This window comes from Erigeron canadensis, chromosome 3 (assembly GCF_010389155.1).
Source record: "Erigeron canadensis isolate Cc75 chromosome 3, C_canadensis_v1, whole genome shotgun sequence".
Classification (NCBI taxonomy): Eukaryota; Viridiplantae; Streptophyta; class Magnoliopsida; order Asterales; family Asteraceae; genus Erigeron; species Erigeron canadensis.
The window spans coordinates 8,729,497-8,747,833 of record NC_057763.1 but is presented as its reverse complement, the minus strand read 5'-3'; the positions used below and the strand labels follow the sequence as shown (position 1 = coordinate 8,747,833).

At 37.0% G+C, this 18,337-nt stretch overlaps 1 long non-coding RNA gene across 1 annotated transcript; it reads left to right on the top strand.

Moving 5' to 3' along the window:
- Positions 1 to 13,605: 13,605 nt before the first annotated feature.
- LOC122590624 lies at positions 13,606 to 14,797 on the top strand. The gene is made up of 3 exons (XR_006322564.1): positions 13,606 to 13,772; positions 13,862 to 14,215; positions 14,569 to 14,797. It is a non-coding gene; the product is annotated as an uncharacterized LOC122590624 (long non-coding RNA).
- The last annotated feature ends 3,540 nt before the right edge of the window (positions 14,798 to 18,337 follow it).

Genomic DNA, 18,337 nt, shown 5'->3' with positions numbered 1-18,337 from the left:
TGCTTCTCACACGTGCATGTGCTATCACTCAAACACCTCCTGTTCCCAAATTCATGGGAATGGTGATGAATTGGCACGGGAAAGCTAGGATGTTATTACATGTTACTGGTATTGAGAGGAATATGCTTAAAATTTAAATGAAGGACCTATATCCTAGAAGTCCTCTCAATCCACTTCTTGATCAACTGGAGCAGATCTGGGAGGGAAAAGAGAGAGGAACATTGGTCTGAAGAGGAAAGGAGACTGGTCAATATTGACACTACCTTAAAAGTCATGATCCTCGGGGCCGTTCCTGAAGCTCTATTCCTACACTAGTGCTTTATCCCAGTGCCAAAAGCATGTGGGATGAACTAGTGAACCAGTAGAAGTGGTGATGATCTATTGTTACCAGGAAAGTGGCTTTAAATAAGAAGTACGAGTCATTTTTTTGCCCTACCAATGAATCATTAACTGGTACCTACACCAGATTTATGTCCATCATAAACCAGTTAAGAGGGCTTGGGGTAGAGAAGGACAAGGACATACTTCTTGAAAAATTGTGATATTCTTCCTTCAAAATGGTCTCATATGATCGTGGTCTTGAGACAAGGTAAAACCTTGCATTCCCATACTCTGTCATCTTGTATGGAGCCTTCAGATTCACTGAAGAGAATCAAGCCCAGAGAATTGAGGCAGAAAAAGATGCTATTAATCATGCTTCCAGTAGTTCCCCTGTGGTTAGTCATACTGAACCACCATGTGCAGCATTAATGTCTTCCGAGAATGTATTTTCTATGAAGAAGATGATGTCTGAATTAATGGATTCTGGAGTCATGAATAATATCTCTCCAGATTATGATGAAACTGATAGTGATGATCTAATGGCTATGATGGCTAAAACGTTTAACCGTTTCAAAGCCAGAGCTAACAGACCCACTGGACACAATGCACCCAGTTCTTCCACTGATAAGACCAATTTGACATGCTTTAAGTGTGGCAGAAAAGGTCATTTCATGAAAGAGTGCAAGTCCAATCAGTTTGTCTCACAATCTGGTCCATCAACTTCTTATAACAAGCCTGATGATAGCTACAGATTAAAATACAAAAAGCTTAAGGCTCAAATTGCTCTCATGTCTGCAGAGAAAGATAATAATAAATGCATGGTGGCAAAGAAGAATGGGTTCCCTCTGATGACTCATCAGTCGATGATGAAGAGGAAAGAGATTGTTGTTATATGGCTCTAGCTGATGAAGAGCATCTGGTGAAAGAAGATGTCACATCTGGAAGATGGGTGGACATTGTCATTAAAAAGGTAATAGATTATGACAAAGAAACTGATCCTGAGTTAAAATTGGACATTGCTGAAGCTTTAACTCTGATTTAATGTTTGTGGAAACTGTTCGTTCAGAAATGTCAAATAATTTTGAAACAATTTTTCTGAAATGACAAACTTACAATCTAAGTTAAAAGAATTGCAAGATATTGAACTAGCTTTCAAAGCACAAGTTTTGGTTACTGAACAACTGGTCCAAGAAAAGGAAGAACTGGAAAATCTTTTATCAAAATAAAAACATGTTATCCAGTCATGGCTTGAGATCAAGAAACCATATGATGCTGCACGTAACCAGTACCCCTCCCAAAAACGTGCATATCTGGGGGGTGATGTTAATGCTGCTGCATTAATACCTGTTGTTGACCGACTGCCTGAAGTGTTGAAACCTAGCACTATCTATAATGAACCAACTACACCCAAAACTTGTATTATTCCTCCTGTTCAATTGTCTGAGGTTAAGACTGGAGCTCCACAGATGAATGCTCCAATCAAGAAGGTTAAGCAGAATAAACCTTTGCCTCAATCATCTTCTAAAGAACCCCAGGTTCAGAAAAAGAAGAATGTTGTTCCTCCACCTAAGCCAAAAGTACAGTCAACTGGAAAGGCTATGGTGTCATCTGAAGAAAATATTTTGTTAAGGTTGGAGAGGCAGTTTCAACTACTGGCTCGTCAAGTTCAAAGCTGTAATGCAAGAATTAACAATTTTGAGGGTACTTCATCTGGCCCTAAACAAAATACAAAACCTTTTTCCAAGAAAGTAAAATCGAGCACACCTATTGACAAGAAAAGAAAAAGGTTTCAAAACTGTCAGTTCCAGTGGTGTTTACTGAGAAACCCACTATTTTTGAAAGTGAAATCAACCAGATACCTGCTGGGATCCATCCTTGTGGATCCAGAGAACCCATCAGTCGATGGGTTCGCAAACCTTTAAACTAATAATCTGGTGATGTGCAGGGCGATCGAAAGAAATATATTTGGTATCTTGACAGCGCTGCTGGCAGGACAATGACGGATGTAAGACCCTGCTGGAGGAGTTCGAAGTTTCAGACGGCCCTCCATTACTTTTGGAAATGATGGTTCTGGAAAGACTGAGGGATATGGTGTTTTGAGCAATGGTCAAGTCAAAATCAGACGAGTGGCTTATGTAAATGGGTTGAAGTATAATCTCATAACTGTGAGCCAGTTGTGTGATGATGGCTACCAGGTGTTATTTAACATATCTCAAGGCATCGTATTTAATAAGGATTGAAAGGTAGTATTGATTGCTCCCAGAAAAGGGAATGTGTACATAATGGATATGGAAAGCTCTCCTTCCGAGCAGTGTTTCTATACCAAGGCTGATGAAGACAAAAACTGGCTATGGCATAAAAGGTTGTCCCATTTAAATTTCAAAAATATCAACAAGTTGTCCAGAAAACAACTTGCAGATGGGATACGTTCTGTCTCCTTCAAAAAGAAAAGGCCATGTCCAAGATGTGAGATGGGGAAGCAGAAACACACCAGTTTCAAGACAAAACAGAATTTTAGCATATCCGAACCTCTTCATATGCTTCATATGGACCTCTTTGGTCCAGTGAATGTTCAGACTCGTGCTGGTAAGAAATATACCCTGGTAGTTGTTGATGAATACTCTAGATATTGTTGGGTAATATTTCTTAAATCAAAGAATGAAACTGCTGCTGAAATCATCGCTCTTATCAAGCAAATTTAACTCAAATACAAGCGAAAAGTGTGTCAGTTAAGAAGTGACAATGGAACAGAATTCCAGAATGCAACTCTGGAGAAATTCTGCACTGACACTGGCATCTCCCAGAATTTCTCATCAACACACACACCAGAACAGAATGGAGTTGTAGAAAGAAAGAATAGAACGCTGATAGAAGCTGCCAGGAGTATGCTTGCTGAATCTGGTCTTCCTAAAATGTACTGGGCTGAAGCAATTGCAACCGCTTGTCATACTCAAAATCGCTCAGTATACGTGAAAAGACACACAAGAAGACATCCTATGAAATATTATGAAATAGAAAACCAAATATTGGCTATTTTCACGTTTTTGGATGTCCAGTATACATCCTGAACGACTCTAGTCAGTTAGGCAAATTTGATGCCAAAGCTGATGAAGGATATTTCTTAGGATATTCAGCCATTCACAAAGCCTTCAGGGTCTACAACAAGAGACTGGTAAAGGTTCAGGAGTCAATACATGTCACATTTGATGAGTCAAATGAAGCAATCAATAAAAGGTCAACCCTTAATTCTCCCCCAGATAGTCCAATTATCTTTGGTGAATCTAATCCTATCAACTACAACAACAATAAAGATTCATCTGAAGATGTTTCTAGTCATTCTGACTTAGAACCAGTGCAATTTGAAAAACCTTCCAGTAATACTTCATTCTATCCTTCAATAAGTTTCAAACTACCGTCTGAACTTGTTATTGGATCAGATTTTCGTACTACTCCTCCAGTATCAAGATTCAATTGATTTTGAGCCAGTAATCCAAGAAATGCCTTTAAATGACGAATTTCATGATGCAAATCGTGATCTTACTGATTCTGATAAAGAGACTGAAGTTGTCTGGCAAGATCCTACTCCAGAGAATCAATTGAACTCTTGCACTGATACTGTTGTAAGAAACAATCCTGGTCAATACTCTAAGTGGACAAAAGCTCAACCAATCAACCAGATTATCGGTGACTCCAGTAGAGGGGTTCAGACCAGAAGTGCCTCCAGTGAACAATGTTTGTATGTCAGCTTCTTATCACTGATTGAACCGAAGAATATTGACGAGGCAATGAATGACCCAAGCTGGGTGATAGCTATGCAAGAAGAGCTTCACCAGTTCGAACGAAATAAAGTTTGGAATCTGGTTCCTCCTCCAGTTGGCAAGAAAGAACCAATTGGAACCAGATGGGTCTTCAGGAATAAGGTTGACGAAGATGGTCATGTGATCAGAAATAAGGCCAGATTGGTGGCACAAGGGTACGTCCGGACAGACCTTGACTTTGAAGAATCATTTGCACCAGTAGCGAGGTTAGAAGCCATCAGAATGTTTTTAGCCTTTGCTGCTCATCATAAGTTCAAGGTCTACCAGATGGACGTAAAAAGTGCATTTTTGAATGCAGAATTAGAAGAAGAAGTTTTTGTCAAGCAACCTCTAGGCTTCATTGATGAAAAGCATCCACATTGGGTATATCGTCTGGACAAGGCATTGTATGGCCTCAGACAAGCCCCTCGAGCCTGGTATGATACTCTGACCAAACACTTATCAGAAAATGGTTTCAAAAGAGGTGCAATTGACAATACCTTATTTATTCTTGGTGAAAGAGGTAATCTTCTGTTGGTATAAGTTTATGTTGATGATATTATTTTTGGTTCTACTGATGAATCTTTGTGCAAGAAATTTTCAAAAATCATGTCTTCATAATTTGAAATGAGTTTAATAGGTGAATTAACATTTTTTCTTGGACTCCAGATTAAACAAACCAGTGATGGTATTTTTATTAATCAAGAAAAATATGTTAGAGACATTTTAAGAAAATTCGATATGAATTCTTCACCCTCAAAATCAACTCCTATTTCTGCACCTTTAACAATAGATTCAGACCCTGATGGGAAGCCAGTGAACACCACTGTCTATAGAGGCATGATTGGTTCACTAATGTATTTAACCGCTAGTAGACAAGATATAATGTTTGCAACATGTCTTTGTGCCAGATATCAGTCTAATCCAAAAAAATCTCATCTGGCGGCTGTAAAGCGCATTTTGAAGTACCTAAAGGGTACTCCCAGTTTGGGTCTTTGGTATCCCAAAGGCTCAAGCTTAGATCTAATGGGTTATTCAGATTCAAATCATGCGGGTTGTAAGATAGACAGGAAATCCACTTCTGGTGGATGTCATTTCCTTGGTGGCAAATAGGTGAGTTGGACCAGTAAGAAGCAAACTTCAGTTTCTTTATCCACTGCTGAAGCAGAATATGTGTCTGCAGCCAGTTGTTGTGCTCAGATACTCTGGATGAAGCACCAGTTGCTTGATTATAGTAGTAAGTATTCAAAGACTCCTATCTTTTGTGACAATACCAGTGCCATTGCTATCTCAAACAATCCAGTCATGCATTCCAAAACGAAACACATTGATGTCAGGTATCATTTTATTCGCGATCATGTAATGAAGAATGATGTTGAAATTCACTTTATTCCCACTGATAAACAACTTGTTGACATTTTTACAAAACTTTTGGATGAGAAAACTTTTCAAAATCTTGTCAGTGAGTTGGGAATGTTGAACCCTTAATCTGGAACCTTGTTATGAACGCCTTTGTGACACTGGCAGGGTTCTTTGATTCCGGATTTATAAATCTATACCAGTAAAGCTATCGAACGCCTTTGTGATACTATCTTTGCACTGATAGATTTATGGATTACCATTCCAGGGGGAAAGACTCAGACCACATTTTTTTTATATATCTAAGTTTTAGGGGGAATTTATTAATTTATTTTCTCACTGGACAAATTTTTCTGAAAAATGCTTCTAGTACCATGTAAATGTGTCCCTCTCATTAATACTGGATAAGTTGATGTGCATGTTTGAAGTGACTTCAGTTGCTTTGTAAATGTGTCCCTCTCATTTGTTTATATTAGTTGATGTGCGTGTTTGAGGATTACTAGAATGGTCAATCTGGGTACTTACTGGAGTGTCCCTCCAGTGTACCATTAATGCATGTTCTACTGGCCTAATCCACCAGTGAAACTGGAGTGTCCAGTCAACCTCCAGATGCATTAAAATGAGTTTGTGTGTGTCAAATCATTTCTTTTTAATAATCAAGGATAGTGCATGCCAATCTTACAATTTTTCATCTGGACAGTTACTGTTCAGCTTACGTAGCATGACACTTTCAATTTAAATGATGGTTTTTGTTACCTTGGGAAGACAAAAAGTGTTAGTGGGTAATTTTTGTGGGCTGTCAACCGTCATACATTTATGTATGATGGGAAACATTAAATGCGGATGTCAAAACCGATCAAAACTGTTTTGAACTTTTTCAAACTTACCGTTTTGAATTCCATTTTCTCTATCCTCTATAAATACTCACATTTACCTTCACTTTCAGATTCATCTCGAAAAATCATTTACTCCCATATCTTCAAATTCCTTCATTTATTTCCCTCTTCATTTATTCTCCAATCATCATCATCTCTCTTATTAAATTTCTGCTTTCACTCTTAAATTCCTTCACTTTCATTTTCATAAATATCTAAAATGGCTCCTAAACCTTCTCCTAAAAATCTTCTGGCTGCAAACTATAATCCTGCCGATAATGTTAAGAAGGCATCTCATATATCTCTCTCTGCTGATGCCATCCGCATAAACATGAATAACTGGATGGCAAAACTCTCAACAAATCACACTGCCACTTCAATCATTGGAAGGTTGAACACCTTCTTCTTGAGTAGTCCACTCTATGGTGCCCTAACTCTAAATCCGGGCAAAATGTATCATGAATATCTTTGTGAGTTCTGGTATACTGCTATGTACGTGGAAAGTGATGATTCCATCCACTACACCTTAAAACAAGGCACCAAACACTTCACCATCACTGTTGATTCCCTCAGAGATGCCCTGAGGATGAATTATTTCGATGAGAATGAAATGCCAATTGAGACTCCATCTGGAATCAATACCAGGGAGGTGTGCAGGCTGATGGGGCACACAGAAATAGTGGATGAGAATGGTCAGCTCCTCAGGAAGGGCACTGTATATATGAGCAGGCTGACAGACTCATGGAGGTATTTCTTCACTCATCTTGTTGAGTGTTTGGGTGGCAGTTCTGGAGGTTTGGATCAGATTAACCAGACACAGCTCCAGATTGCTTACTGTCTATGGAATGGGTACAGGGTGGACTTTGCCCAGATCTTCTTTAACGATCTGGTGGACAGACTGAGGGTCAAGAGCAGGAAGGCCTTCATTCCTTACATTCGATTTCCGTCCATCATATTCAGAAGGGCCCTGAAGAATGAGTACAATGTAAATACAACTCATTTTTCAATGTGTGAATATCTGAGGGACCTCAACTAGTTGACCTCATCTCCTACTGAGGTCGACATTCCATCAGTGATGCTCTATCAATTTAGAATTCAAGAAGATGCAATTGCATCATCACCTGATGAGGAGGTTGCTGGTGAGCCTCACAATGATGAGGAAATTGTTGATGATATTACTGCTGAACGAGTGCAACCTATTTCCCAGATCGCCCCAGATCTTCAGCAGCCTGGTGTGAATATTGTTGAAATTCCACCTAAATTCCACCTAACCCCACCTGGCCAAGGAATAGAACTCGTCGTCTGAGGAGAGACGGAGTTCTGGTATCAACCCTTCCAGAATCTACTCATCAAGATTCTGGAGAAATGGGTCAGGAAACTGCCCCAGTAACCACTTCCCCAGTACATGTAAAAGGAAGTGGTGAAGAAGAAAGATGATCTGGATCACCTCTTGTCATTCTAGTGGCAACCGTTGAAAGTAGGGACATCATGGCTGCTGATGGGCCCTTATTGTTGAAGAGGTTGAGGGGGAACAAGTTAGGCAGGTTGAAGGAGAGAATCTGAAGCAGGTGGCTCAGATTGATTTGAATGTTGGGGTGGAGAATGTACAAGTAGAGGACCAGGCAGGTGGAACCGGCCCAGATTAGGATATGGTTGATTCTCCACTGTCTGAGGATAATGATTTTGATGTGAATATGAGTTTTTTGGGAGAAGAAGAAATTGATCGCACCATCCACTCTGTCTCCCAGTCAATTCTATCTGATATGCCTCCTCCACCCCCAGAAAATACACCACCAACCCTTCCAGAACAAACAACAACAATTCTTGAATCACCCTCTGCACCAGAAAATCAACATTCTGAACCACTGGCAGTCACCCAACCAACTGAAAATATCACAAGGGTGTTGCCAGTATCATCAATCACCAGAATCACCAATCCTTCCAGTGGTCTCTCCTCTTCTTCTTCAACCGAGGTCCAAGGCCTTTTTGATAAGGTGGCGAACCTGGAGAGATCACTTCAGGCTTCTTCTCAGGTTATTTCTGACTTTAAATCTATAATTTCCAATAATCTTAAGTTAGAAATGAACATTTTTGCTGGTAATGAGAAGATAGTCTTTGAGAAGCTGGATGAACTTGTCATGGCAACAAATAGAAATTTTGAATCAGTACAAGTTGCAGTCCAGGGAATCAAGGAGGATGTGGTGAGAAGTGTTCAGACTGCCATTCAAACTGAAGTTGCTCAACCTCTGGCAAGTCTGACTGGTGATGTTCAGAATTTGACCACCAGAATAAGCTCTCTGGAGAGCAGGCCAACCCTGGAGAAAAACTCAGTGGTCAGCACCTTCAGTGATGAAGTTGTTAGGAAGTTCAGAGGAAATATGTTGAAAGAAATCATTAAGGAGGTGTCTGAAACTCTCCTTAGAAATCTCCGAGATGGGTTGTTGCCTGAAGTTATGAAGATGATTGACGCCCAGTTACGTCGCCACTTTCCTCAGGATCTTGAGATAATCTAAAAGGAAGTGATGCAGTTGAGGAAAACTGTAAACAACATTGCCCCAGTGTCTGGTCGAACATTTGACTCTGCTGACAGATATAAACTGGATCAGGTGTGGAATCATCTTCAGTCTGGAGATGCTTCCAAGGGGGAAGGTTCTGTTTCTGGAACAGAGAAGGTTGATCTTAGGAAGAAGATCGAAGTCTGGAAGAAGGTTATTGGTGAAGATGTCACTGGTACTGAAGCCAGTGGGCAAGTTGAGGAAGAGGCTGCTGGTACTGATGCCAGTGAGCCAGTTTTTGAAGAGTTCCTAGATATCACTACAACAATGAAAAGTCTCAAAAGAAAGAAAGTGGTATCTGGGGAACCAACAAATGAAGCAGAAGAGTATGTGTCTGCTGATGAGGCCAAGGCAAAGAGACTGGAGCAAGAGTGCATCTTAATTGAAATCTTCAAGAAAAACTTAAAAGATGACTTGATTGCTCACCAATTGGATATGGCCAGGCATGGGACTCTGGATTCTTACAATGCTGGTAGGTTGGGCGTACAAATTGAAGTTTACAAGAAAATGAAGGATGATCCCAGGCTGAAGAAGTGTCTGGATGCCTTGGATGACGTCTATATTCGATCCATGTATGCTCAGGATGAACAAGTATATGATTCTGAAATTTATGGGCTGAGCATACTGGATCTTATTGCCCAGAGAAGAGAAGAACTAAAAAATCTCCAGCAACAAGTAAGGAGTAACGCAACTGCTCTGGAGCATGAATATAGGAAGAAAGTCAAGGGTTTGCCCAAGGCACCAGTCAGAAAAACCAAAGCTGCCAGAGATGCAGATCTTAGCACCTTCATTCCCTTGAACACAACTGAAAGGATTAATAAAGAAAATTTTCAACAAGTTGCTGAACAAAGAAAGGTGTCCAAGAAAGTGGATGAAATGGTGAAAAGGGCTCAGACAAAATAAAAGTATGAACATTTGTCACAATTTAGATAAAATTGTATTTATTTTAATGTTGTACTTGTATTTATTTTAATGTTGTCCCTTTGATATTGTACTTGTATTTATTTTAATGTTGATAAAATTGTAACTTTCTTCCGGTTGATGTCTGTAAATATAAGTTGCAATTCCTTCTTTTTTTTACAAGTACTTATCCAGATTAAGTCTAGAAATTAAAATGTACAAATTGGGAACACTGATGATCTATAAAGTGGCTCTCCATAAATTCAAATTAGACTTAGTCAAATTTTTCAAGGATTCTTCAAGCACAAACTTGTATAGATAAAAGCTTGAAAATCCTTGCATAGTTTCTAAACAAATAGGGGGAATTTGTTAGGTCCAGATTTACTGGACTCGCTCCAGACGTAACTACTGGAGCCCTCTGAAGATTTGTCTAGAAATTATGTGAAGACCAGTGAACAACGTATTTGTATAGAAATCTGGATTCCACCAGATTTGTTCACTGGACTTCACTCCAGTCAAGATCTTTCCACTAAAGAACATTCTCACTGGAGTCGAAGACTGAAGTCTGAAGAAAGAAGTCTAACAAATAGCGGAGCTCACTGGAAGACTTACCAGATCTCCTGACCGGAGTCCTTGTCAGTGTTCTAGACCTTAGAAGTCTGAACACTGATTACGAGGAATTGACTTTATGCCTTTACATGCCTTTAACCGGATAATCCATTTGTCTTTTATTAAAAGCCTTACACGCATGTAAAGGTGGTTGGTTAATTAGAAGACAAGTCACTATCATGTGACTTTATTCTTGTACTTTAATCAATGCTTTTAAGGAATTAATGTAATTTCCTTAAATGCGTGTAACCATATTTGTACGGCAAAAAGAATATTATATTTATTCTTTTTGCCTATAAATACCAAGTCACTTCCTCGTCCAAAAATATACTTTTGCAATTTGGTGCTTTTGCTCAAATACTCTCGATCTAAACAGTCATAGTTCACAACTTTAAGTATTTCGATCAAAGAGTTTATTTAGAAAAGATTAGATCACTTGTAATTCATAGGTTGTTTAGATACTTACTTTGTAATATCTTGTTCCACAACAACCTTGTATTTTATTTAACATCAATAAATAAAATACACTTGAAAATTACATTGTGTCTCACTATTTACTTATTTGCTTATCTTTATATTGTTTAAGTACGTATTACGTTATATGTATTCTTGCATTTATATTAATCGTAATACTAGTCCAATCTAGTGCTTACTTGACGTTTAATACTAGTCCAATCTATTACTTAATCATTTGTTACGTTTTATTATCTTCAATATTTTTGTTTAACTATACATCTTTACCTTACATTAAAAAACCCAATCTATATTAATTTGGAACAACCTTAAGATGTTCAAATTAAAAAAACATAATTAAATTAAAAAAAAAACAAAAACAAAACCGTTTAATTGAATAAAATTAATGTGGAACAACTTTTGGATTTCCGATTTCCAAAGGCCCAATGGATTCCAATAGCAAGAGACGATCGGTCTCCCCCTCTAAACAAAATAGTGTTAACCATGGCCCATGGGCATTCTGCAATGTTTCATACAACACGCAATGTTTCATACAACACCACCAACCGCATTTAATTGTGAAGGGATTAAAACCAAAATATTTTGGGAGAAGAATACATCAACTTCTTTGTCTACATCACCGAAGTAACCATATTACATGCCTCCATAGCCACTAGCCGACCAGCTCAGTCCGCACCTCCGGTCTGCCATCATCCTTCTCCTAACAACCAACGGTTCCACCCGGTTAGTAAATTTACTCAATGAAAGTTTATTTAACTATATCAAAAAATCAGGTTTCTTGAATTATAAAGTAGTTAAAGTTTGCAACTTTATTAGTTTTGGGGTTATATAAATCTCTTAGTATTATGCTAAAAGTTTGTGATTTTTGATTTACATTGGATTCTTTTCGAGATTTTTTTGTTTTATTCTGATTTCATATTTAGGCAGTTATTAGTAAAGACAAAAAATCTCATCCTACCATAGAATTTGATCAGGTCAACTTCTTTCTTATCTTTATCATCATTGTGTGATTGTCATATATTTTTAGCTTGAGTAGTTGTTAGTTGTAGGATGCAGAATTGGAAGGAACACCCATGGCCTAAACTACTTTAAAATAGAGAAGAGGAAAATATTGGGAAGCGGAAATAGTTCCTTATATATGCGTGTAATGCTCTTACTTACGGCTCTTTCTTTGGTGCGTGCCACAAACTTTCTTGAACTTGCAAGTTACACATACTCCGACTAAACTCCAAGGGATTTGAGACTACTGGTAAAACATCCACTAAGTGCTATTCTTTGATGTTGGTTATAACCATTGTCTAGGAATAATGTGTGCAAATGTTGAATTTGAGATAACCTGATCCAAACGCAAGTTACACATTCTGTTAGTCTGTTATCTTTCTAATTGTTTATGTCATTCCCTTATTTGCACAAAACCTCATTCTTGTACGCAACCAGATTTTCTTGGATTGCATCTTCGTATTCACTTGACAACTGTACTTGATCCGTGCTCTCAATAACTTTGCGTCAAGTTACAATCTAAGAGGTTTTCCATACGGGTCGCTTTCAAGTTACAACCTTTTTGACACGACTAATCTGCTTCTGTTTGATGAAAAGCTTACCTTTTTTTATACTTATTTTGTGTGTATAAGATGAAGTATTAGTCAAAATCAACCTTTTCATAAAAATTAGGTTGAAATTGCCACTTTTACCGTTCGGTCATGTTATTTGGATGATACGTTGTGTACTAAACTCTGAATTTCTATAGTTTGCACCCATAGATGGGAACACTGATCGGACAAGTGTATCGGTGATTATCTACTTTGTTAGACGTAGGGGGTGTGGTAGGAGGAATACTTGCAGGTCATATTCCGCTAGATTGAATGCTACAGCCATTACACAACAAGTTTCATGTATTGTCTTATTCCTGCACTATACTTCTATCGATACTATTGACACATTAATGATTGTATACATAATCCTCATGTTAGTCACTAACATCTTTGTTAATGGGCCCTATGATCTCATAATAACCCCTGTCTCAGCTGACATTGGGACCTACCCGTCCCTGAAAGGAAATTGATAGGAGGTAATTGTGTTCTTGAGTACAAATTCTCATAATTGTTATGGCATCTATATAACTGTTCCGGAAATGTTTATTGTAGGGTGATGTAATGTACAAAGTCTTCATCAATAAATTTATTTTCTTGTGCGTATTAGTACGAGGTTGCAAGCTCTGTAGATTGATCATGTGCCTTCTTTTGTACTTTTTATAATTCATACAATTAACAACCCAATTCAGTCTGTTCTACTGCATGTCATGTATTTCAGTTTAGCTATAAGAACATTCGGTACACTTTGGTTTTTACTCAACTTTTTTATTCACAAAGCAACACACTTTTTAAGAAGAAAGCTATATGTGTTATCAATTTATGGTACGTTACAAGTTTATAATTCATACAAAAAAACCCAATTCAGTCTGTTCTACATTCTGCTCCGCCCATTTTGATATCTTTACTTTTTAGGTGTGGCCTATACTGCATGTCATGTATTTCAGTTTAGCTATAAGAACATTCGGCACACTTTGTTTTTTACTCAAATTTTTTATTCACAAAGCAACACACTTTTAAACAAAAAAGCTATATGTGTTATCAATTTATGGTACGTTACAAGTTTATCCCCTTGCAATATGACGGTTTGCTTATACAACAATGTAACAGGGGTGTTTTGCTCTCAGAAGAAGACTCACGACTTCAATGGAGAATTTAAAAAGGTCCACTAACAAAATCAAAGTTGGCAACAGAGCTATTCTGGAAACAGGACAAATAGGTGCTTCCATCCTGCAAGATTCAGTAGCATGAGCCTTTTCAAAGTGCGAACCATACTTCCCTTTTTTATGTCAGGTTTGTTATATGCGTTCTTATTTACCTTCTGAATTATGCATTTTGTCTCCTGAACAAAGGTTATAAATGTATCAATGCATGTTTTGCAGCTTGATAGAGTGAAAGATAATGCAGCCAGAAGCAAGGAAGATTTGTGTGGTATGTCAAATAGAATGAACTGAACATTGTCTCTACTATCAACCATCATCGCGCACTATTTTTTGGATACAAGAGGGTCATTTGTATTCGTAGAGAGGCTTTATCATCCAGCCTAACAGGGAGGAGTATTGAATACTGAAACCGTCTTTACACTCAAAGATGCAAAGTGCCAGTGATATTTCAATGAATATGATGGCTCAGAACCGAATCTTGGAATGCTACAAGGAATGGATAGGCTGCATCAACAGTGCTTTTGGTTATTCGGGCAATTTGAGGTTTTTCTCTGAGGCGCCTGCCAATTTGTTGTAAGCACACATTTATCTTATTTGGTCTTTTTATATATTAGTAGTTTGACATCATTCATACACTTGCTTATATAAGTATCATAAAAATATATTTTAAATAAAAAAAACAGAAATAATGCATTTAGATTCAGGAAGTTATATATATTCAGATTTTTTGGAAAATCAATCAATGTAATAACATAAGGTGTACGGGTTTATGCTAAACTTAGGATCAAGGGTACTGTATGATTCGTTTTTTATGAAATGTGGATAATCTTTTAACTTTCTTCATCTTGCGGATTTACAAAGAATTGCCACGCACTATGGTGCTGTTTATGCTCAAAAGTAATGCTAACTGAGTATATGTGATTTAGGCATCATGAAACATGGATCTGGATTTAAGACTGAGGAATGATAAACACGAAACACAAGGAGCGACCAACAAGTTGCTTTTCTATCTTATTTAATAAAATGATTTTATCATTTGTGGATGATTTTAGTGTGTTAGTATTTTCTATCATGGTTTGGTTGTTTCAGGCTTATGCTCTCAAAAGCATGATTGCCGATAGGTCAACCATAGTATAACTAGCTTTGGATCATAATATACGGTAAACTTAAGCTCATACTTAATCTTGAACTCTTGAATTTGATCATGAGCCCCTGTCTTCTTCGTGTTTATCATCTTTAATGTGATGTGTGTGTGTGTGTTTATTCTATAGGCTGATGTTTATGAAGATGAGTAGGAAGTTGTGATGCCTTCAAGATAACTACTCATCCATATTTTGTATCAAATATAGTAAATTCTTTTGGTCAGCTTTGCCTATTGACTTTATCGTTGACATAGGTTATTGACAGAAATGAGGTTCCCACATTGCAAGAATTCAAGAGTTCAATCAGGTGATAGTAAATAATGTGTTTTAATCAAGTAATTTTTGTAGTTACATTTGCATCCGTCGATTGTAGCTTTGAATTGCAGTGATATGGATCCGGAGGTTGGAAGAAGGTAATCACATCTTTGCAAAAACAAAAGAGTCTCCTATTCTTGTTCGGCCTGAGACTCTAGGAGGCACCAGCAAAATATTCTTATACAAGGCAAGGCAATAAATCGACTATGACCTGTTTTCAAGATATATCTTCTAAATTTATGGAGTCTAATATACATGACAAGGAATAACTCATCTTGAAAGTGAAATTCTTTCCCTGTCTCGGTTATCCTTGAACCATTTTCTCCTGGTAACTTGGGAATTCAATATGTTGTGAGTTATTACCAAGTAATATATTGTTTTGTAGAGCCTGTTCATACAACTTCTTTGTCCATGAAAGTATTTTCGTGGGATCTAGGCACTATGATGATGAGTTTTTTGTACGGACAGAACATTTGAGTCTAGCATTCATTTAAACCACATTGATTATTTACACCATATTTATCATTTGAAAATTATGATTGTGATCTCAACAAAATGAATATATTTATGTTTTGTACTGTAAATCTGTCATAGATGCTGTAAAGATTCAGGTTTCCATGAATCCAACCAGCTATGTTTTCGGTATGTCTATTTTCTATTTTTGTCTCTCTATGTTTTTTTTGACATGTCTTATATTTATTTATTTAATTTCTAATATCAGGTTGTTGAGTTGAAATTGTGAAAATAATAGTAAAAATGGTGTGCCGGAAGTGGGACTACAACAACATAAACGACAAATACATGAACACAAATTTCATAACTTCTGCTATAAAGATAATGTAATTAGTTTTAGTGTTAATGTTTTGGGGCGTAAAATGATACCAAATATTAAGCATGGTTCTCTTCATGAAAGGAACTAGCAGCCATGGTACGAGACCATTTAAGTGCCAACTTTCTTTTTGTACTTGAGCCTCATGTGTGGGATATTCTTGGAGGGCTTTAGGCACATTGTGCAGAAGATTTCACCACACAGATGCTCAAGTGTTCACATTGACATAATGACATCCTCATGACCTCATCACATGTGCATGGTAACTTTCCTGGTCATCTTGATATATAAAATTATTAGAGTTTGCAAGATGGGCCGTACATCGGAAAACAAAAGAGGTCAGGTTGAGACGGGTATTTTTAGTACAGATCATATCGGTTTGGGTCGGATTAACCCGTAAACACTTACATGTAGGGTTCTTAAGATATCTTTTTCGATTTCTTAATATTACAAAATAATTAGGGTTATTAAAAAAAAACTTTGGCTAATTAAAGAAATAGAAATTCATCTTGTATTATTAAAACCTTCTTGGGTTGGATTGGAATTCAGTTTCTTGACCTATGCAGGAGTTCATAAAGGTATGGATGTTAATGATACATGTGTTGATATTTTATGCGTTAGGAAAAAAGTTGTGGCTGGTAAACATGTGTTTTGAATGTATTCTAATTATTTCTATTTTTGATATGACTATAAACACGTGAATAATGTCGTATGTGATTTACACACAACCATACGACCACCTCTTATAGTTATAAAATGTGAATTAAGTTGTTAAAGCTTTTTTGGCAAATTTACATAGTTGCATACAACATAATTGCTGTCATAAAGTGATACATTGCATGATGGCTGTGATAAGTTTAAGCCAAGTTGGTTTTGTAATGTTGTTGCTTTTTTACCTCATTATTACTTAATTTTTCATGGTTATCAATAACTCATAGTATATTGTGTGTGAAACAGCTAGATTAATCAACAATAGAGAAATTGGGCAGGTCCTGTTTGGCTCTGTTACTTTCAGGTTCAGTTAGCTTGAGGCTTCATACAGGATTTAAAGTGATCTTAGTTCTGGCATTATTAATAAATCTTACGACCAACATGACCTTATTTGTAAATATAATGGACACGTAAGTTGATGCATCATGTAACAACCATCTTAGAAATGCTCTAAATAAGTTCCTTGAATCGTATTTTTGCAATTAGAACGGCTAGACAGTTCAATTTATTTAAGTTCTTGATGTGCTTTAGACTCAATTATGTGCTCATATGAATGTCAAATTGATCTTAAATCTTGATTTATATGACGAGTTTATGATTAAGTACGATGAAATATTAAAGTTCGGTTCGTAAACGTTCGTGTTCATAAAAGTTCTAGTTCAAAATGTTCGCAAATAGTCCTTGCACTTATTAAGTTCATTTAATATTGGAAAACTATAAATAGAGAGTTAGAGAGAGAAACCCCATTCTCCTCATCTTCTCCATCTCACCATTCTCTCACTAAAACACCCACTTAGCCACCATAAAACACACACAAGAGCATCTTTTGATTCTGATACATTTAGTCGAAATCGTTTGTACTTTTAGCATCCTTGTGATAATCAAAACATACTCCTTGAATCAAATCTCAGGTAACAACAACATTTGATGAGTTTTTGATCAAATTAAAAGTGTACTTTTTCAAGTTCATGTTCTTGATGATTTGGTCCAATTTTGATTGAAAATCGTATTAATAGTTAATGGGTTTCTGTCTAAATGTGTTTAATAACATTTCTGTGAACAAATTTGGGTCATAACATGCTTTAATCTACAAAACCCATTTTGAAAGTGAAGGTAAAACTTGTTCTTGAGTGCCACGACTTGTTCATATGTTATTTCATCTTGAAAAGCATTAAAAGTGTTATTGGTTAGTGTTATTGTGTACATAAGTACTAGTGCTATGTCCAAAGATGTCCTGAAATCGAACTAGACCTTGTTGTTGATCACATACATGTTCTTGATTGTGAAACAGTCCTGGAGGGATGATCTTGAAGCGAAGATCGTCCTAGGGCAGCTCTTGTTCTTTCATGCTTGCTCATTTGATGTCGTGTGGTAATTGTGTTATGATGTTGTGTTGGTACACTTTTGGGTAACTGATCTTCTAAGATTGGTTTTGCTCAATCTGTGCTCTTGAATCGAAAATGATCTTGATCTTGTACTTGAACCTTTGAAACGATCTTGAACTATCACCTTTGAAACGATCTTGAGCTATCATCTTTGAAACGATCTTGAGCTATCACCTTTGAAACGATCCTGAGCTATCATTTGAAATGATCTTGGTCCAAGAAACCCTAGGACGATCCTGAACTTAATGAGACTTAGGACGATCTTCAAAATAATGAAACCCTAAGACGACCTTGAACCTAATAAAAACCCTAA